This window comes from Pelodiscus sinensis, unplaced genomic scaffold (genome assembly GCF_049634645.1).
Source record: "Pelodiscus sinensis isolate JC-2024 unplaced genomic scaffold, ASM4963464v1 ctg62, whole genome shotgun sequence".
NCBI classification, from domain to species: Eukaryota; Metazoa; Chordata; order Testudines; family Trionychidae; genus Pelodiscus; species Pelodiscus sinensis.
In genome coordinates this window covers 368,657-390,711 of record NW_027465946.1, presented here as the reverse complement: position 1 = coordinate 390,711, position 22,055 = coordinate 368,657, and the positions used below count along the sequence as shown (strand labels likewise).

At 51.3% G+C, this 22,055-nt stretch overlaps 1 protein-coding gene across 1 annotated transcript in view; it reads right to left on the bottom strand.

Moving 5' to 3' along the window:
- PAK4 (p21 (RAC1) activated kinase 4) overlaps nt 1–16,878 on the bottom strand; it is a 93,199-nt gene extending 76,321 nt beyond the window's left edge. Inside the window, exon 1 of the mRNA XM_075917211.1 lies at nt 16,738–16,878. The gene's annotated coding sequence lies outside the window, so the exon portion shown is untranslated. The remainder of the gene's footprint in view (nt 1–16,737) is intronic.
- Nucleotides 16,879–22,055: the final 5,177 nt, after the last annotated feature.

Here is a 22,055-nt window from a genome sequence, read left to right as displayed (position 1 = left end):
ACTGCAAGCTGATTAGCCAAGTAAAACCTTTAATTAGCCCTTTACATCACTTACTAAAATTATAGCTTATTCGCACCATCTAATTGCATGTGTAGGGAAGGCAGGAGGTGAGCAGGTTGGATAGACTCAAAGCACTGTGTTTCTCATTACACCACTGCTAATCTACATTAGAAAACAGTCATTATTACAGCCTCTTCTTGTCCACCCCCACGCCCTCCTCCCCAGTCAGTTGGCCTCTGACTCTACCTTCTTATTTTACAAAATATGGTGCGTACAAGCAGTCTTCCTGTGACACTTTTAGACAGTTGTACCGTCCTGCAGATGGAGATATGGACTCCTGGGTTATACCGCCGTCTTGGCTATTAGATGTATTATGGTAGCAGCAAGACACCCCAGGCTTGGGCCAGAACCCCACTGTGTAGAGCTCTGGACATAACCTCCCTGGGCGAGCTTGGGAGAATTACTGCCCGTCGGGGTCTCACTCTTCCTTTCCGCAGAACAGGGGAGACTCACTCCACTTCTGGAAGCACTTGGCTACCAAAGTGCTCCGCCAGTGTCTGCCCCATTCAGTGTCCTTTTCTAGGGTTACAGAAAGTCAGCCTCCCAGTACTCCTTGGACAGCCAGTGCTGCTCCCCACCTGCCTATTTCAATGCTTAGCCTCTTCGCTCCAGTCCAGCCTTCTCACCACGTGCATCCTTTGCATCCTCCTGCCAGACCATTTTGCACCCCCACATTCACGGAAACCCCTCCTTAAGGGCATCAGTGCAGGGTAGCAGGCTCGCAAAAACTGTGATGGTGCCCAGGATGCCCAGAGTGCACACCCCATCCCCCACCAGCCCAATGCCCTGGGAGGGATGAAGGGGCAGAAAGGGTGATGTTTGGGGGAGAGGGGTGTTGAGTGAGGAGGGGTCTAAAGTGCAGGCTGTGGGATGGAGGTGAGGGATTGGGATGCAGGCTCTAGGAGAGAGTCTGGGTGCCAGATGCAGGCTCTGGCTTGGGGCAGGGGATGAGGATGCAGGAAAGGGTGCTGGCCAGGAGGGAGTGGAGTGTGTAAAGGGATGCAGAAAAGAGCCTGTCTGTGGCTCCTGGAGGGGCGGGGTTTCTGAGCACTGTTCCCCCCAGTGTGTCCCCCAAGCCCAGCTGCCACCCCCAGAGTGATTTAAACACCCCAAGAGCCCTGCCCCCACTGATTGCAGTGCAGCAGGGCTAAAGCAGCTTCCTGCTGCTCGCTCCATGCAGCTGCTAGCACCAGGGCCAGTCCTAACCAACTGGCGGCCCCAGATGACCACTCGGCTTGCCCGTAGGGTTGCCAGATGGTTTAAATATGTGTGTGTACGTACACACACACACACACACACACTCACTCACTCACTCCCAACCAGAAAAAAATTGGTCAGGGAATAACCAGGGGGAGGTTTCAGGAGTTCAAGCCAAAAATGCAGTCAGCTCGCTCCTAAGACTGGCTCGGTCGCTGATTCCTTGAAAATGGCGGCCCCGGGCATCAAGGCAAAAAAATAGAATAAAATAAAATTCAGATTTGTTAAAAATAACCCCCCCCCCACACACACACACACACCTTCCCGAACGTGATGTCACCGGCCAGAGTTCCTCCAGCTCACTCTGAATCCCTGGCTGCTGAATGCCAGAGAACTTTAGTGAGGGATTCCCTAGGCAGCAGGGCCAGTTCTAACCAGCTGGCAGCCCCAGACTGCCCGGCTCACCCATAGGGTTGCTAAACACCCCACGTACCAGACAAAGATTTTTCAAGAGAAAAAAAGGGGAAAAAAAATAAAGGTCGGGGAGTAACCAGGGAAACTTGGGGGGGGAGGTTGGCAGATCGGGTCGAAATGCGGTCACAGCCCGCCCCTAAGACTGGCTCTGTCGGCGACCCCTTGAAAATGGCAGCCCCAGGCAACCACCCAGCTCGCCTGCCCCTGAGACCGGCTCTGGCCAGCATCATCCCTGCAGCCTCAGAGGGCAGGACATCTGTGTGCTGCTCCTAGCAGCCAGGGCAGCTCACTGAGAAAACCCCCCTCCACTGGGCCACAGGGATACACATGCCAGCAGACATAGGAGAGCAGGTGGCAAAGCTGCTCTAGCTCAGCTGTGTTGCCAGCAGGGCTAGCGGATCCTTCAGGGTATTTTCAATCATACGGGGGGGTGGCAAGTGGTGCTGGGGGACACATGGCAGAGGCAGGCAGGGCTAGGGAAGAGACCTGGCCCTGAACTTTGGTGGAGCTTGGGCCAAGCATATTCCTGGTGCCCAGGCACTAAGGGCCCATGGAACTCGCTGCCCATGCTTCTGGGAAGTCTGCTAACCATTAATTACCAAAAGCAGAACACAGAGACTGAACAATCGGCAACAAGTGACCCCTGTGCACGGTACTTACCCCGCACAGGCCAATGTACCAGACCTATATCCTATAGCTACATCACACTGGTCCGTGGAAAATTCATGCCTCTGAGCAACAGCGATACCAACCTACCTTGCCTTTCCCCTATGCTGACAGTGCTACAGCCACAGGACAGCTTCTCCCGCTGACAGTTAATCCACCGTCTCACAGGGCGGTTACTCAGCCAACAGGAGAGCGGCTTCATTAAAGCGCTGCAGATGCACCAACGCAGCATTTTAAGCAATATCGGTCAGTCTGAATCAGACTGAAACAAAGAGGTGGGACATTCAGCGTTTACGACTGACTTGAATCCCTGGCACCATTCCTACTGACTGCAGCCCACGTCGCAGTTAGAACTGCCTTCCAAGGGAGAGTTTAGCAGGGTGAGCAAAGGGCAGAGCAGCCATTGTAGGACTGGATTTTGTTGGCATGATAGTTCCCTCTAGTTTTGCTTTTTCTAAGTTTAACTGATTGTAATTACTACACTGCCCTTCCACAGCACTTTAGCTACAAGTTTCCTTTGTGCATTGCATGCATTAAGTAGCGATGCCACGTCCCTGATGGGCCAAGAATTACAGACTTTACAAAAAGGGGGAAGCCAGAGCACAGAAGAGTGAAGTGACTTGCAGTGTAAATCAAAGTCAGAGGAGCAGAAAGCAGAGGGGACAAGCCAAACCAATGAACTTGTGTTTCTGCCCAGTTTCCCAGTCTAGCAAGGGGACCACAATTTTCTCCTTACACCACTGTGCCCCCAAAAATAATCCTTTTAGTAGTACTAGGGATTAGATACGACTCCCTGACCTCTGCCATTAACAAGAGGAGTCAGAACACACCTTGCCAGCATGTGAAAGCTACGTGAGAACCCAGAGATTCCTACAAAAAAAGCTACCAAGCAAGCTGCACTGGCAAAGTCAACAGGGTGAGGCTGCCACTGAAGCATGACAGAGTCAAATCCCCACTACTGCGTTCAGGAGAGACTTGAACGGCAGCAGGCGGCATTTCTACAGTGTCCACCCGTGACAGCCACCTGAAAACAGACCTCAAAACTCACTCAAATGCTGAATTAGTCTTGAGAGAGTTCTGAAGGATTTGGCTCAAAGCTGCAGAAAGAACGTAGCAGCCACTGAAGAGGAAATCTGTATCACTTTGGGGGGGAAGGGGGGGGAAGTGTAAAAATTTACCAAAGAGATTCACCCCAACCCCATGAAGCATGGATGGGGCACTCTGACCTGCATGAACAGATGATCCTGCCTTACCTGGCATCATTCGGGCCAGACTGCTATTTCTGTTTCCAAAAGCACCTGACCCTTCTGAATGGATGATTTCCATTAAGCCTGGGGAAAGAGAGCAGAGCTAACCGCACAGCTTCCATTTTAACAATTGCCTAACTCTTGGCAATAACAACTCCCTAGAGAAACACTGCTCTGGCAGAGAAAATGGCTTTGCACTGCAGCCTGCACCTGGGCCATATAAAGCTGGCTTTGAAACGCTCCATGCCTGCCACAGCTCAATTCAGAATACTGTTTGCAACTCCCCCTCCAGTGCTTTCCCAGGCTCAAGAGAAATCAGCTTTTATTAAATAAAAAAGATGCAGCCGCACAAAGATCTCCCAGAAGCACCACAGCATTCTCAGGATGTTTCATTGAGCCATAAAGGCCTTTGGAAAAGCAGCTCATTAAGAAACAGGACTCACCGTTTTCATTACAACCCCTGCAGAAGCCCATAAGCTTATGTCCTTGATGCAGAGCAGTCCCATCAATAGGACGGTTTGGGGCGGCTGCCCTAGGCCCTGTGCTTTGGGGGAGCCCCCATGGTGGTCATCCCTACCACCCTATGGATGGGACGGTCCCTCGAACTGCTCGCTTATGCGGCTGCTCAGGAGAGATTCCAGTGCTGCCCAGCTGATTAGCAGAGTGCCCACAGCAAGGTTTTGTTTCTACTGGCAGTGCAGTCTCACATGCCTTGGTGCACATCAACAATTTATTCCTCACATGGATGAAAAAAATCTGCACATGGATAGAAAAGAGTGAGGGAATATTGCGGGGGACCTGGCCCCAAGCACACACCAGAGCACTGAAAAGCAAAGCAATGCAGGCTAGGGGGAGCGGAGCTCAGCAGACCAGGGTGCTCTGCTTGTGGGGACACAACGCCGGCTGCCACACTGTGCCAGACCCGGTCACATCTCTCTGGCGGGAGGAGGGGGAGCACACCGCAGGGGTGAAGCAGCAGGGGGTTGTTCTGGGCCGAGGGACGTGCCCCAGGCCCCACGACCCCTTAGGCATAGCTCTGCCCTGGTGTAACTGATCCAACAGGCTTCGAGAGCCAAGGCAGTCTGAACACACCTTGCCGGGCACAGTGGAGATGAAGCTTCTAGCACACCCACCAAACAAAAACAGGAAGAGAAGCTGTTCCTGGGAGATTCGGTTTCAGTAGCACAGCCTCCCAGAGCTCAGAGGCATCTCTGGTTTTGAGGGCTCGAGTGAGGGTTGGCAAGACTCCCTAATGAGCATCAATTATGCAGCTTGCATCAGAACTGCAGTCCCCAGAACTGCAGAGCCCAGCCCTAGCTCGCTCACTCCTTCAGCTTTCCACGGGCCCACAAGACTTGTCTTCACTACAACACGTAACCCTAAGCCAACCCTCATCCATGCACAGACGTCTCTGGCTCGACCTGAGTCCTGTTTTAAACTAGAGCTGGGGACCTGGGTCCAAGCGCCAGCACTGCAGAAGCAAGAGCTGACACAGTAGGGGCAGACTGTGCAATAGTGCAGCTGCTCTCACTCTCACTGAGCCAACGCGTGCACAGCTGACATGAACTAACCCAGCAACCCCTCGCTCGTCTCGCTGTAGAATTGGAGCGTGTAGCTAAGACCTTGTTCACACCAGGGAAAGCTAGAATTCTTCATTCAGCCACCGGTGCATCGGTAATGGCGATGGAGAAAGCAGAGATGTAGACAGGGCTCTAGAATGTTACCCTCTCGCCCTGCTCAGTGAATCCTGGGCCTCAGGGGTGTGGAGTAGCTGCCACTCCCTGACCTCAGTGGAAGTTAAAGATTCAAAGCTGCTTTCAAGATCGGAGCCAAAGTCATGTGCCCAAATTACATGCACAGATAAAACTGAAGTACAGAAATAGCATCCCTGAGAAGCTTATGAACAGGATACTACATGATCCAGGAGAGCCCTTACACTCCTAGATCTTCATTCAACGGGATCGAGTTTAACTTCTTCCTTTCTAGGCAGGCTGACCAGAGATTGGCAACACAACAAACCTAGAAGAAATCTTGTAATTATGCAGCACAGCCAGGAAGTTCCTCAACTCCCCAGCAACCACATAAAGAATTATGGCTTCTAATAAAGAGGAAAGATACTAAGATGGAGCATGAAACAGCACAGCAACGTCAGCGCTTTGAGCCAAACTGGAGCAATGATCGGGTGGGTAGAAAAAAGAAAGAAAGAAGCCAACCCAAAAGCTAAATCCTGAAGGAGGGTGATTGAGGCTGCCAGATTCTCTTTAAGTAGGAAGATGCATCTGAGGGTGCAGAAAAATACGACTGTTCTGGACACATCCAGGCATAAATCCATGTGGTACACATAACTAACACTTCTCTCAAACAAAGTAGTGGAAATTGGGAGAAGAGAGCGTTCTTCAAGAGCTGACAATAGACAACAGAAGGCTCTTCAGAAAACAGTTCCTGATTGCAATGTAAAAATAAACTTCCTTGTCCAACTCCACCCTGCTGTGCCACCCACCTACTCCCAAATTATTCATCTGAAGAGGTGGGGAAAAAAGAAACAAGAAAACAACCCTTCCCTTGGAATTCACAGGGAAGCATATTAGGCATATACACGTGCATTCTGCACTCACCGTTAATGCCAATGAATGTAAGGGCTATCCAGCCTCCTGCTTCAGGGCTTAAGTTAGTTTTCATTAGGAGCCCAGAGTAACACCCAATGTAGGGGATCAATTATTGCACACCATCTGTGTGCGCACCAGAGACTCAGCCTGCAGCAGATTCATACATTCCGAGGCCAGCAGAAGCCTTTAGTCCCATGGTCACCAACCAGTCAATCGCGATCGACTGGTCAATCCTGAGGCGTTCTGCCCCCCCCACCCATTTCCCCCCACTCCCAAGAAGTCCCACTACCTACCTCGAGCAACAATGGAGGTAGTAGCAGCTTCTCGTGGGGTGGACAGAAGTCCTACAGCTGTGCGTAACTTCTGGGGAAATGAGCTATATGCTTCCTTGCCCCAGCTCCTTGGGGTTCCGGGAACTTACCGGGTAAGTCCCCAGAGTGCGGGGGAGGGGGGGAGTCAGGCCCAGAGGGGGCGCGCAATGGAGCGGGAGGTGGTCGGCCCCGAGAGGTTGCGTGCGCAGGCTTCCCTGCTCTGGCGGGTGGAGGGAGTCAGATCCGGCAGAGGCACACGATGGAGCTTCCTTCCTCCGTGGGGTCAGCCCCAAAGGGAGCACGCAACAGAGGCTTCCCTCTGAGGCTAGTGTGGGGGACTCCCTGCCCCCACTGGCACCCTGCCCCCAAACCCTGTTCCCTCTCCCCTGCCCTCCGAACCTTGTCCCCTGCCTCCTGCTCCCTCTCCCCTGTCCCCAGCCACAGAACTGTTTCCCTGCCCACCTTCTGCAGAAACCTGTCCCCTGCCCTCTCGACACCCTGTTCCCTGCCCCAGCACCCACTAGCACCCTTCCCCAGTACCATGTCCCCTGATCAACTGATTTTTCTGTGGGTCAGTGACCCCTGACTCAAGACAGGTTCCCTGCCCTTCTCATAAATAAAGACAATGCAGAAACTTTGTGTTTGACATAGTATTTTATTTAAAAATGAAGCCTGGCCAACAAACCCCCATCTGGCCACAACCACTCCTGCACTCCCCCTTCTCCCAGGTCCTAGATCTGAGCCTATCATACACTGGAACCCCCTGCCCTGAGCCCTTCACATACCCCAACCCAAACTCCTGCACCCTCACATCCATAAGCCTATGGCTTGCTTAGTACCCCAACACTGCCCAGCCTGGAGCCCCCTCCCCAAGCCAGCATCCCCTTCTACACCTCCTCCTGCATCCAGATTTCCTCCCAGAGCTTGCACCTCTCACCCCTTCCCACACCCAAATCCCTCATTCCCACCCCAGAGCCTACACATCCTGTCTCAACCCAGCAAGGGTACAGCTAGACTGCAGGAGTTTTTCAGGATTCTGGAAATATCCCAGAAACACTCTCCTGCATCCAGGGATGCGTTTGTTCTTCCGCTTTTTTTAGTGGAAGAGCAAACATGCTCTTTCAGCCACCCCCATATTCCTCTTTCCATGAAGAATAAGGTGGCTTCCAAAAGAAGGGGTTCTTCTGACATTTGGTCCAGTCTAGACAGGCCAAGTGTTGGAAAAACCTCTTCCTACAGAAGAATTGAAAGAAAAAAGAAAAAGTAGCAGTATAAGGATTGGGGATAGCAAGTGACGGAGAGGAGGAGAATAGAAAGGGTGGGGCGGTAGATCTTGGCTTGGTCTGTCATTTAAAAAGTGATCTTGGGCGGAAAAAGGTTGGAGACCACTGCTCTACTCTGATGACCATACGCCTCTGAGAGCCACCTCTCCTTTATAAGTCGACTTGTGCACAAGTCCATGCCAGCTAATTCCTCTCACCTACCTCTCTCAGGTCTTGGCCCTCAGCTGTTCAGGGCACCAGAACAAGGTCTATTTGGTCATAAAGCACTCTATGGTTTCAGCAGTGAGGTGAGATGGGGCTAATCCCTCTCTGATTATTACCTTCACATATACACACACATTATATATATATAAGGGAGTGAGTCTGCCTGTTCAAGAAGTCCTCCTAAATGCTAAGTGCGAAGACCACCAAATGTAGTATTCAGCTCTCTCTGATCATAACTTAAGAGCAAGGTCAGGGTTTGGTTGTGCCAGGAAAATGGGATGTTCCAAGAACAGAATGGCTTCTCATAAAACCATACGGAAGAGACAGAATCACCAGGCAAATTGAGTGAAAAGGGCTCATGGGGGGGCACCTCCCCCCCATCCATCTGGGACTGCCCCAACCCCGAGCTTCCCCCACCCAAGTGCCCGTCAGAGAGGGCATGGGGGGGGGTTGCTGAAGCTCCCACTCCCCAGATTCCTACAGCCAGCAATGTCCCCGTTTCCCCATGCTCCCTGATGAAGGGTAAGTGCACAGTTCATTGCTCACTCTGGATGCAGAGGACAGACAAGCTGTGCACTTTGCTCTCACTCCCTGACAGGAAGGGGAAGAGCTAATAGCCCTGATAGGAATCTTGGGGGGGTGTGGGGAGGGGGGAAGCACCTGCTACACACAAAGTCCTCTGCTCAGAACCCCTCCTCACTCCCGCAACCCTGACTCCTGCACCCTCCACACCTCCAGGCCTCTGCCCCAAGAGCCTGATCAACACCAGATAAGTGTGCTATTCCTAAATAAACGTATGGGTGCCTAGGAGTCTTGTTATACTATTAAAAACAAACCAATGTGATAAGCACAGTGTTGAGTGCTGGGAGGGCTCCTTCACCCTCACGTGACTAACTGGGAAAGCAGCAATTCCCCTCATGAGTTACCACTGAAAAACAACTGGAATGGCAGGGAAAGGAAAGTCAGGGAGAGCTTTAGCAGTAACTTGCCCCTAGTCTACAAGAACCTATGTGGGGAGAAGATATCAGATACTGGGCTTTTTAATCCAGCAAAGGCGCAAGAGCAGCCAACAGCTAGAAACTGAAATCAGCAGAATTCAAACTGGATTTTTTTTTAAATTAACATTAGTGGAGACTAGCCACCAGAGCAGATTACCACAGGATGCAGTACATTCTCATCACTTGAGAGTCTTTATGTCAATATTGAGAAAGACAGATACAACAGCTTGTAGTCAAATTAGAGTATTAGACACCAGAATCACACAGCGATGTTCTGATTATTTTCCAGTGTGATCTCCTGCATAGCATAGATCACAGAAGGGACCACTGTGACCTCAAAAAATCTACGCTTTAAGTTTGCATGTATCCTGGCAGGAAATAAGAGATGAGACAAGCGGCTAAAGACCTTGAACAAGAAGAAAGCAAGAACACTCTTCAACAGGCAAGCATAAAAGAAAACGTTGCACCATCTAGTCATCAGAGACACACCTGCAAACAAACAAACTGCAAAATCATGAGGTCAGCCAGCCATGGAAATCAGCAGTTCCACAAAGCAGTTCTAAGGAATGAAACGGGACCACCTGTGGAGTGAAAGCCTAGTGATTTTTTATTTATTTTTAAGAGTTTCCTTCTGGTGGAATTGATAAGCGTTAGCAAAAACAATCTTCATCCAAACACACGCAAACAAAGTACTAGTATCTGACAAACATCTGGGTGCTGGAACAAACATGGCGGGGGAAGGGGAGAAAGAAGAGCATGCATTTCCACTCAATGGAAGTAAAGTGTAATGCAAGTGGTGGACACTGATCATAAATCTCACTGCTATCTTCCCTGGGACCTGCCTCCAGTGGTTGGTTTCCTGCCAAACATAAAAGCGAGCAGCAGCACAAATTTAGGCCATGGTTTCTCATAGGGATGTGAAAGTGTAACCATGTGCAAGGTTAACTGCTGAGCCCGGGCTCATCAGTTAAGGATCATGGATACACGAAGGCTCCTGGTACGTGCAGAGAACAGGCTTAAAAGCCGGCTCCCCATGCGCACATGCTGTCCCACATGTAACTGCTGACATTTTCAGTGGTTCCATAGTTAATTACACACATTTTAACATCCCTAGTTTATGACAGCAGTGAGCAACCTGTCAGGGTTCTGTGTGGGGCCAAGGAGACATTTTGTTTACTGTTGCCCATGCGCAGGGTTGCCGGATTGCACTGGTTTCTATCCATGTAGTTTTTCCCTCCTAGCGGTATTACAAAAGTACAAGGGTGGTGAAGTGAGGTGCGTGCCGATTGCACTCAATGCTGACTGTAAGCGGTGGGCTCCCTCTGCATTCAAAGCGCTGCTTGGGTTCAATCGGCACATCTTTTCAAATTCTAGGTACAAAGTGCAGTGAGCAAAGCTACTCTACCCAGGGAGACCATCTTGATTACAACAATCCTACAGCCTACTGAGATGAAAGAGGGCCATTCCTGCGGCCCACTCACTAGCCTAGCTTGTCCATTGCTGGTTAATGATCATGTATTTGAGTGTCAGTTACCATCATAATCCTGCTTTCAACAAATGAAACCAACTTTACTTTTTAAATCAGGGGAGGGAGTGGTGATATGAGGGCAAACTTAAAACAAGCATGAAACTAACATTCAAGAAGAGACCACAAACAAATGCAAGGAAGCACATGGCTAGGTATACAACCCCCTTGCTTGATCCATCAATTACAGAGCAGAAGGGATTATCTAGTCTGACCTGTGTACCACAGGCCCCAGGACTTCTCCTAGCATTCCTTAACTGTACCTAGATACTGCAGAACTCCTTCAGAGCTGCTAATCATCGCTGATCGATTAGGCAGAGACAACCAATCAAATTCTGTCAAACTCCATTTTTTTAAAATGGATCAATTGAACAGTTACAAACCCAACAGCAACTGGGTTGCAGAACTTTTTTTCCAAATGAAAAAAAATGCGTCAGATAAAAGCCACGAAGTACATCAAAAGTGATAACTTACAGCACCATAGTAGGGTCTAAGAACTATCCCTATTTTGTAGAAAGGGGAAGAGGGAACGTTTTTTCTAATGCATACCCGCAGTCAAACTCATTCATTAGCAGAACCAAAAAGAGAACCCAGTCGTTCCAATTCAGACTCACTTGCTCCAACTACTAGACCACGCTCCCAGAAAGAACTTGGACTAGAACCCAAGCATTCAAACCCTCGTGACCTTGCTATGGCTTAAAAGCCACCATTCCTTTCAATACATACATTGCCGTAAGTCACTTGTTTAGTTGGTTCTACCCTACAATTCCTTCTCCTGTTAAAATAGTATTGTGATGGGGTGCGGTCACAGACGACTCCTCAGGGGGGCTTCCTGGGGTGCTGACATGGCCACTGCCACTCGCCTTCCTGCTCTCTGGGGCTCCTCACCGCCCGGTCCTGCTGGGCCAGCTCATCTGGTCTCCCCCAGCCAAGGCCCTGAGCTGAGGTCCCTGCCCCCACTGAGAACCACTTCAGGTCCAAGGAGAGTGCAGTTTAGGGCCCAGCCTCCTGAGAGAGCACTCCCCAGATGGGATCAAACCCCAAAGAATTAGGTAAGCCCCCTTTAACAATGAAAGGGGGAATGTGCACACTGGTTGCCCCACCAGGTAACAATCGCTTACACTGGGTTTGATAGAAAATAAAAATGCTTTTATTAAGTTGCAGCAGTAGGATTTAAGTGAAAGTAGGCAGAGCAAAGTAGGTTACAAATGAAAAGAAACAAAACCACTTGATAATTCTACATTGAAACCTCAGTACAAACTTAAACTCACCCTAAAACCCTTTTTCCAGCTACCCCTCCAAACCAGGGCTTTCTTCCACATCCTGGGGTCCCTGGCCTCTTCCTTCAGGTGCAGCCCAGCCAAAAGACCCAGGCCTCTACTTTCCTATTCCTTTTGTTAAGGAGTTGAGGCCACTCCTTACCAACGGCTGCTCGCACTTAAGGACAAAAGATTTTTTAACAGTGGCTCATTTAGAAGTTGCAGGTAACACCCTCCATGTCTCCCATTCACACATTTGAAACTCACAAGTATTCCCCACTACATGTGTCTAATTTTACACACACAAATGATACACACAACAGAGTAAGAAAAACAGAACAAGCAGATCATGAAGATCGATGGGTTACATGAAATAATTCACTCAAACCACCTTTGACTTATGTATATTCGTGTCCATGAGTCCATTTCATAAACCATGGGCGGGGGAATCGTCACAAGCATGTCTCAGGGCTCCTTTCTGCCCCTGTGAATGCAGGCCATGAGAAAACAGCATCTTCTCCTCTCCTACCATTGTTCACTTGCTTGTGTTATATACACCTTCCCTCACCCTGTGTCTATTTACACTAGATGTAAATTTCTGTTGATCGGTGTGGTTCACAAGTTTGTGTCTCGTTCCCCAACAGAAGTTGGTCTAATATCCTGGGACCAACACAGCTACAACTCCACCTCACAACAAGGCTTTTTGAATGACACTTCCCTGAAGAGGATTTATTTCTACCCTGTAGGGAGCTACTGACTGAAACTGCATGCTAAGATGTCCTCTCATGGCTATTCCAGAAACAGATACATCCAAACCTTGGGACAGTTCTATGGTGTGTCATGTTACTTAAAAATGGATATTATTCCAGCCACATACCCAGCCATCAAAAAATCTAAGTCTTATGGGGCTTTTTGCATGCTTCCATGCACGTTTCTATTTATCCATTCAAGTTATTCATGGTTTCAAGAAAACTTTCCCCAATCGAATTTGCAAGATGCAAAGGACAATCAATATACTCAGCTAACAGGTTTCTTTCTTTATCAGAAAGGAAAGTGCTTTCCTTAAAAAGGGGGCGCCAGGATTAGTTAATGTTTTTACTGGCAACAAGTGACTTCTGAGTCTTTGAGGCTTTTGTATTAAAAGTGTTTTTCAAAGCTACTGAGGTCATTTGTCTCTTCCGTAAGTCGCCCTTTACAGCTAGTTATTTTCAACAAACAACAAATATTTTCAAATGCCCTGTGGTTGACTGATGCTGCCTATGTCAACTTGCAAACCCTGGAGAGCATCTTGCTGATTTTTGCTAAGCTCCACCTTTTTGCCCCCTTGAAATTGCAGTAATCCCAGTTTTTCAAGCTTTGCTATGGCCCTTCCCTGCTGAAACGTAATGCAGGCCCAGAATGCCATAGGTTAACTTCCAATGGAAGTCTCCTTTGTGGATCTGGGCATCAGAAACTGATAAATAGGATCAAGAGCATCTGCTTCTCTATAAGGCTTCGTTTATACTTAAGAGTTTTAAGTGCAACCATGGCAATGCTCTCCCAGCTCTCTATAGAAACAACTCCCGCAAGGGGAGTGAGTAGCTCCCAGCACAGTAGCATGGCTCACACTGGCGCTTTACAGTGCTGTAACTTGCTGCATTCAGGGAGCTGGCAGGGGTGTGTTGTCACACCTCTGAGCCAGAAAGTTACAGCACAGTAAAGTGCCAGCCTAGACTTTACTTAGTAATCAGCTTAACCCCAGTACAGCCACTGTCCGCTGGTAATAAATTTAAATCAACAAGTGGGTCCCATCTGATAAGATCTGCCACTAGAGCTGGGACCAGCTACCTGCATGGCTGGCAATTTCGGTAGGGATGCAAAATCCCACATATGGGTTAACTGGTTAAAGATGAGCAGCCCCTGTCCACGGCAGGCGAGGAGCTGCTCTAGCTCCCACCACTTAACCTTTCACATTCCTCAATCTCAGCAGAGGCTGCCACCCCTCTGCCAAAGGCTGACCGTTCCAGGGAACATTTCCCATTCCCAGTGGGAGAAATGGCATCAACAGAGCCCTGTGAGGATTCAAAAAATTGCAACTGCACTCACGGAAATTAACTTGTATCCTACCTGGAATCTGCACCCCACCTTGTATATGTATCCACATCCGTGCCAGTGCCCTGTCTGGATTCAAGAATTTGGATCTGCACCCAGTCCACAAAAATTGTAAACAAAACAACTGTCTTTGCCAACATGGATACAGACAGCTGCAGATCTCCAGGGTTTTAGCCATCAGATCAGGGCTGTGGCATGCGGGCAGAAGAGAAAGCTTACCCTGCTGCTGTCTGTATTGTCCCAAGATAAAGAGGGGGAGCTCTGCATCCATGGCTGTCAACGCAGCACCTTTCCCTGGCACTGGATGTATGTGAGAGATAACATAAGATAGTGGCCAGAGGACAGAGTCGGGAGATAAGGCTTTCTAGTGTCCTGCTGTACAATGTTGGTGGCAAGCTGAATTTTGAGTACCTAGTTTCAGACACTGAATATTCACAGATCCCATAGAACCCACCATCTCTGGAAATCCAGCCCAAAGCATCTCTCATTGGACACCCAAAACCAAAGGTCCCTGTGGAAAAATATAAGCCTTAAGCTCTCCATGATTCAACACAACCATCAATTTACATAAACCACTCCCTTCCAAAGGAGTTGGGATTTACAGAGCTCCTTGAGCAGGAGAAAGGCAATGAAAGTGCTCAGAATTAGTATTCAAAATAGAAATATTTAGAAAGAAAGGATGCTATTAGTCAAGCAACCAATTAACAATTCAATTAACGTGTTCTTATGATCTGCTTGTTCTAACTGCAAGAACTATGTGGCATTAGCATGAACAGCTGGATTCCATCTCCATCCCACCATCGTGTGGTTGTAATTGCTACGCCAAAGCACCCTCAGTCTGCAGTAGCACCTGCCAGCCAGAGATGTGCATTAGTTATCAGCATGGACCGAGTTACAAACCAGGAGACTGTTCACTCTGACAAATTAGTCATAAAAAGCAATGGTGATGGCCAAAGTAGCCAAGAGCACACCTGCTGATAAGTGGGTCGACACAGGAAAAGTTAAGCTCTTTCTCTTGGTTACCCTGTCTAGGGCACTAATGTTTATATATTTATTTCCTAAATAAAAATACTTCCCAGTGTTTGCAGGCCAAATCTTGCTCTCAAGTGTAAATTAAAAGTGAAGTAATTAGTAGCATCTCCACTCAGGTTAATTGAAGCTTAGAATCGCCTAACAGAGACAGCTGTTCCCAGAGACTGTCACACATACCACAGTTACCAAACATAGAGGAAAAGGGCCGATTTGTACAAAAACACTCCAGCAAGCCATCTGGGGGCTTGGAAGCTTTCATATTAGAATGTTTCTGTAGCCCTGTAGCAGTAACAGTCCCATTTTACCTATTCTCCCTGTTTGAATTTTCCCCACCAGGGAAAACGCCAGCCTAACCTTTCAGGGCAAATAGCACTCATTTTGTTGGGACCTTGGTTACTTTGTCTCTGGTACTGTAGATGGAAATTTTGAGTAACACCTCTCAACAGCATAATCCCCCATGTATTCTTTTCCACATCTCCCTCTACTCATTCAGCTAGGTGAGATTTGACTGCATGGGGAAATCTAGCGATGGTGTGGAATATGCAAAGCTGCAGAGGGTACTTTAAAGTACTGTACTCACTACATGTTGTCTGCGGATCAGAGCAACAGCAAACTCAGCACACAGACCAGTCACTGCATCTCGGCAGAGAAGGGAATTCTTACCCAACTCTAGGCATTTTGAGAGCCTCAGGGTCCTGCACAAGCACAAGGGGTTTCTCTGCAGTTCCCTGCCACACAAGCAGCAGTGGCGACTATAGATGCTATATGATTGGCGTAGATATTTGGTATGATGTGTATCGTTTGGAACATTCCTGCACACCCCTCGCAGCAGCTTATTACATACCAGAGTCCTGATATTCCTCCCCCCCAATCCAATCTACCAACACCCTCCAGTCTCCCCTGAGCCTTGCTAGCTCACCCACCATCAGAGCACCCAGGGGCCTCTCCGCCACTGACCTGCACCCTGTTCTCTAGATTTCCACCCCTACAACCTTTTATGATTCCTGCCCCAAGTACCTCAACGTTCACCAGCCACTCACACATACAGTCCTTTCCAATACCCAGTCACCTCATTTAGCTCTTCAGTAACCCCCTCACTTACCTCTTCTCACCTCCAGAGTCTCCTCTGCCCCAGCTTTCCCCTCCCATCACATGCACCCAACTCCCCCACACAGAGCCCTACTTGGATACAAAAATGGGCATCTCCTGCTGTGTGAACACCATCCAGATTTGCACGACTCAGACACACAGCTCCCACCTCTGAGCCCCATGCCTTCAAGGGCTCCACGTGCCTCCAACTCCTCAGCTCCCCCCTCCACAGCCCTCAATCCCCCCCACCCCACACACCTCCTCTCCACTCTCTCCCTGTGCCCCCACACCATTCATCTCCCAAGCCCTCCCCCCGACCCATACCAACCCACATAGCCCCACGCCCCTCTCCCCACATCCCCCCACCCATCCCAACCAGCACCCCCTCCACGCCTCCTCCCACACAGCCCCATGCCTTCAACTACTCAGCTCTCCCTCCATCAGCCCACCCCCCCAGACCCCCACATCCCCCCCACGCTCCCCCTCCCCACATCCCCCAACTACACCCCCTCACCCATCCCAACAAGCACCCCCTCCACACCTCCTCCACACAGCCCCATGCCTTCAACTACTCAGCTCTCCCTCCACCAGCCCCCCCGGACCCCCACATCCCCCCCACGCTCCCCCTCCCACATCCCCCAACTACGCCCCTCCCCTTTCACCCCCAAACCCGAACGCCCCTCCCCCGCGCTCACCTGCCCGGGCGGGGCGGGCTCGCGCTCACTCCGCCGCCACAGCCGCCGCCACCATATTAGGACCCGGCCACATCCGGGCACAACCCCCTCCGTCCCCGGAGGGCGCGTTCCCCTGGCAACTGGCACCGCCCCTTGAGAGGGCAGAGGTGAACCCGCCCCTCCTCTCCTCTCCACTCCTGATTGGCCAGAGCCCACGCCGCTTGCCGGACGCTGCCCTCTGGGGGAGGGCTGGCGCGAGGAGGGGATTGGCGCGCGGGTTTGCGTGTCCTGATTGGCTGGTGGATGAGAGGAGGAAAAGGGAGGGTCTTATCTTAAAGGGGACGTCACCGCCTCCCGAGGAGAGTGCGGTCAGCCCGGGGAAAGGGCGGGGGGCAGCACGTGGTGTTGCCATGGCACCCCAATGATGTCACCAGAGCCCATGGCCTGGTGCTCTGAGGTCCTCCCAAAGAGGCGTGATGTCATCCAGCCACCGTGGGCTGCGCTGGCCACTGCCACGGCGCATCCCCTCGGCCATGCAACGCCGCAGCAGGACACGGCTGCAACGCCCTCACTCTGCAAGGCTCCGCGCTGACCAGGCCTCCGCTGGGCCACGGGATCCAGCTCTGGGCACGGGGACAAACTGGAGAGGGTCCAGAGAAGAGCAAGAGAAATGATCGAAGACCTAGAGAACACGAGCTGTGAGGGAAGACTGAAGGAACTGGGTTTGTTTAGCCTGGAAAAGAGAAGACTGAGCGGGGACATGAGAGCAGTTTGCAAGTACCTAAAAGAGTGTCACAAGGAGGAGGGAGAAAAATTGTTCTCCTTGACGTCTGATGATAGGACAATGATGGGGACTAATTTAGCTACAGCTACTCAAGAGAGAGATCTTGTTGTCATTGAGGATAGTTCTCTGAAGATGTCCACTCAGTGTGCAGCGGCAGGCAAAAAAGCAAACAACGTCAGGAGTCATTAAAAAAGGGAGAGAGAATAAGACAGAAAATATCTTCTTGCCTCTCCATAAAACCATGGAACACCCACATCTTGAATACTGCGTACAGATGTGGTCGCCTCATCTCAAAAAAGATACATTGGCATTGGAAAAAGTTCAGAAAAGGGTAACAAAAATGATTAGGGGGTTGGACTGGGTCCCATATGAAGAGAGATTAAAAAGACTTGGACTTTTCAGCTTAGAAAAGAGGAGACTTTAAGGGAGGATATGATAGAGGTAATAAAATCATGACTGGTATGGAAAAAGTGAATAAGGAAAAGTTATGTACTTGTTCCCATAAGAACTAGGGGATCACCAAATGAAATTAATAGGTAGCAGTTTAAAACAAACAAAAGGAAGTTTTTCTTCATGCAGTGCACAGTCAACCTGTGGAACTCCTCGCCAGATGATGTGAAATCTAGGACTTTAATAAGGTTCAAAAAAGAGCTAGATAAATTCATGGAGTTAGGTCCATCATGGGCAGGAATGGTGTCCCTAGCCTCTATTTGTCTGGAAATGGATGACAAGGGAGGAATCACCTGATAATTACGTGATGTGCTCACTTTCTCTGAGGCATGTGGCACTAGCCACTGTCGGCAGACAGGACACTGAGCTAGATGGACCTTTGGTCTGACCCAGTATGGCCGTTCTTATGTTATTATGACAAAAAGCAATGGCCTTAAAACTGCAACAAGGGAGGTTTAGGTTGGACATTAGGAACAAGTTCCTAACTCTCAGGGTGGTTAAGCACTGGAATAAATTGCCTGGGGAGGTTGTGGAATCTCCATCACTGGAGATATTTAAGAACAGTTTAAACAAATATCTATCAGGGATGATTAAATGGTGCTGGGTCCTGCCATGTGTGCAGCAGAGATTCAAACACCACCCAGTTGATGAGCAGAGTGCCCACAGCTAGGTTTCATTTCTACTGGTGGTGCACATAAAACAATCTATTTCGCACATGGATGGAAAAGATTAGCGGGAACACTGGTCCTGGGGCTCAACTGGGATGCTTGGATGGTCCCTTAATACAAATAAATAATCGAACGAGAGACTGGGGCCTTGTCCTAGTCTGGTCAAAGCAGTACAAACCTTATACCAGGATAAAGGTGCTTGACAGCTGTCCCTCTATAGTAGGGGATGGGAAATATGCTATACCACACACACACCCACACACACACACACACACACACACACACACCCAATCTGTGTGACAAGCAGGAATAGAATTGTAATGGTTTGGCGTCAGTCCGATATTTAGTGGTTTTTTATTCCTTTGTACTGTTGAAAGGTTAATCAGTCTGTTGTGGATTCCCACAGCATTGACAGGACTACAAAAAAGCTGAGCTGTAAAATGCCTAGTGGTTAGAGGAAGGGAAAGCCAGAACTCTTAGGTTCTGAGGCCAGCTCTGAGAGAGGAGTAGGGCCTAGCTGTTAGAGCATGGGAGGACTGGGGATTAAAGTTCCTGAGTTCTAGTCTTCTCTCCAGGAGGCAGTGAAGTCCAGTGGTTAGAAAGGGTGCTACAAGTCAGGGTGAGTAACACAGGGGACACCTGGGTACCATGCCTCTCTCTGCTGCTGACTTGTTGGAGCACATCACTTCCCCACTCTGTGCTTCACTTTCCCCATCAGCAAAATGAGGGTGCGATTTGGGGGGGACGGGAGTAAATTATACGCCTCCCCCTGGCAGGTGCTCTGAGATCGCAGGCTAAAAATTGCTGAGAAAGTAACATTATTATGGGGAAATTGCTCCTCCACCCCACACCCCCACTGGGCACACTGCACAGCAAGAGAAAGCGGATGAATAAAACCCCCTAGGCGTGTGCAGGCCGGCTCTGCTGACCCGTGCTCCTGCCCATTCAAAGTCCGGGGACTTGGCAGAGGAATTTCCTGGGCTCGGGGAGATCGCAGTGAGCTGCTCGGCAGCAGAGACATTCCAGCTGCAGCAGATCTCTGCCAGCAGCTGCGTGAGTGCTGGTGAGTTGCCTGGGTCTAGCCTTAGAGCAGTGGCTGGGATAGCACCCTCCATCACGGCAGAATTAGCAATGGTGCCAGCATCGCAGCCTGGGGGGCACCATGCCTCATTCAGCCCAGTACCAGGCTCACTGCTCACAGGCCTGTGCTGTGCAGGGGGTGTGACGGCGCGTTGGGGGTTCCCCGTCTCCTGCACCCCGAAATGGCACAAACAGACTGCACCAGCCAGTGGAATTGAGGGTGGTTTATTGCTCCTCCAGCACAGCGCAGCACAGATGTAGTCTGGTCACAGGAACTGGGCTAGGATGCCTCAGGCCCCCTTGAGATGGGGGAGACTGGGCCCCTAAACTCCAGCCCCTTCCCCTAGGCTCTCCTCCATGCCCTCCGACAGCCAGCAACCAACTCACTAACTTCCAGCCCTGCCCCCCAGCCAAGGCAGCATTCCACCTTCCTTTGTTCCTCTCCATGGGGGGTGTCTGGCCACTGGTTTGCATAGTGACTCATCCTGTTTTGCTGGGTCGTGGTCCCCACGACAGCCAGTGGGGGTTCCCCCAGAGCCAGAAGCATAGAAACCAGCCAGGTACCCCCACTACGTCACAGTTCTCCCCCCTCCGAGAGCGAACTGAGCAGGGTCACTCCGCTCGTGACCTAGGGAAGTTCGGGTCCTCTGCGTGGGAACCCGCCCTGGGGACATGGGTGCTCCCCTTGACTCGGGCCGGCCGTGGCGAGGCCCCACATGAATTGGCTTCCCTCTGTCCACTCGCCGCCCCGCTCCAGGGTGACTGGCCCAGGCCTGTCCTCGGGGGTCACACCCACCCTTCCACTGGCCTTGATCTCTGGCCAGGGTCTCTCGGGCCGGGGCCATGAGCCCAGCGAGCCTTCTCTGGACAGCCAGGGCGGCTTCCACCCCCGATGCTCCATCCAGGGAGGACTTCCCCTCCCATAACTCTCTCAGCCAGCCCAGAGGGTCTATCTGGGGTAGAGACCCCCAAGCCGCTTTCCTCCTGTCTTGGGCCTTCCCGCCCCTCTGGCAGGAGTCACAGGACCGGCAGTACCGCTGCACGGCTGTAAAGATTCCCGGCCAATAGAAGTGCTGGAGCAGCCTCAGCCGGGTGCTCCGGATCCCCCGGTGGCCCCCAACGGGGGAATCGTGGGCCAAATACAGCAGCTTGAGGCGATACTTTCGGGGGACGACCAGCTGCCGCTCTACCCTCCATGCCCTCGCCTTCCTGGGGGGGAGCCACTCACGGAACAGGAGCCCACGCTCCCGCAGGAATCTCTCCTGGCCACCTCTCCCCCGGGGCTGAGCTGCACGGAGGCCAGCCTGGTCCCTCAGCCTCTGCAAGGAGGGGTCTGCCTGCACCTCAGCCTGGAATTCAGCTGCTGAGGCAGGGATCGGGACCTGTCCCCCACCTCTGCCTAGGTCCGGAGTCCCAGCCTGGCTGGACCCCGTGTCCACTGGGATGGGACCCTGAGGATGCTGCCAGGAGTCCTTCCCTGGACCCACGTTGTCAGCCCCCCGCTGGCTCTGGCTCCAGGTAGTGACTAGAGCCCGCTGGGATTCATGGGGCCACTCCTCTAGGTCATTCCCCATCAGCACCTCGGTGGGCAAGTGCGGGTGCACCCCCACTTCCTTGAGGCCTTCCTTCGCCCCCCATTTCAGATGCACCCGGGCTACAGGCACCTTAAACGGGGACCCGTCTATGCCCTTCAGGGTCAGCTGCGCGTGGGGTAGTATCCGCTCCGGGGCCACTATGTCGGATCGGGCCAGAGTCACCTCCGCCCCCGTGTCCCAGAAGCCCGTCACCTTCCTACCATCCACCTCCAGGGGTATGAGGCACTCGCTCCGCAGGGGCCGTCCTGCCCCCACCCGGTACACGGAGAAATCCGCCTCCTGAGAATCAGACCTCCCAGGGGAGGTGCACTGAGCATCCTTCCCCTCTCTCTGAGCTGAGGTTTGCCTGCCAGCCCCTGCCTCTGGGGCAGCCTGCCCTTCCTCCCGCCCCAGCCAGTTAACCCTGGAAAGTCCCCGGTCCTGGGACCTGGTGCACTGAGCCCTCTTGTGGCCTTTTTGCCCACAGCGATGGCAAGTTAGGCTTTGGGCTGTCTCTGTCCCGGCCCTGGCTGGTTCTCTGGGGCACAGATGACCTGTTCCTTGGTCTCGCCCCGTAGTTGACTCCCTCCGTCGCTCAGCCGAGATCCGGTCTCTGCGCGGTTCCCTCTCTCTCCGGGACTCCCGTTCACACCCGGACCGGCTCTCCGTGAACTCATCCGCCAGTCTCCCGGCCTCCTGGGGGTTCTCTGGTCTCCGGTCCTTGAGCCACAGCCTCAGTTTGGGTGGGCACGCTTCATAGAACTGCTCCATCATGACCAGCTT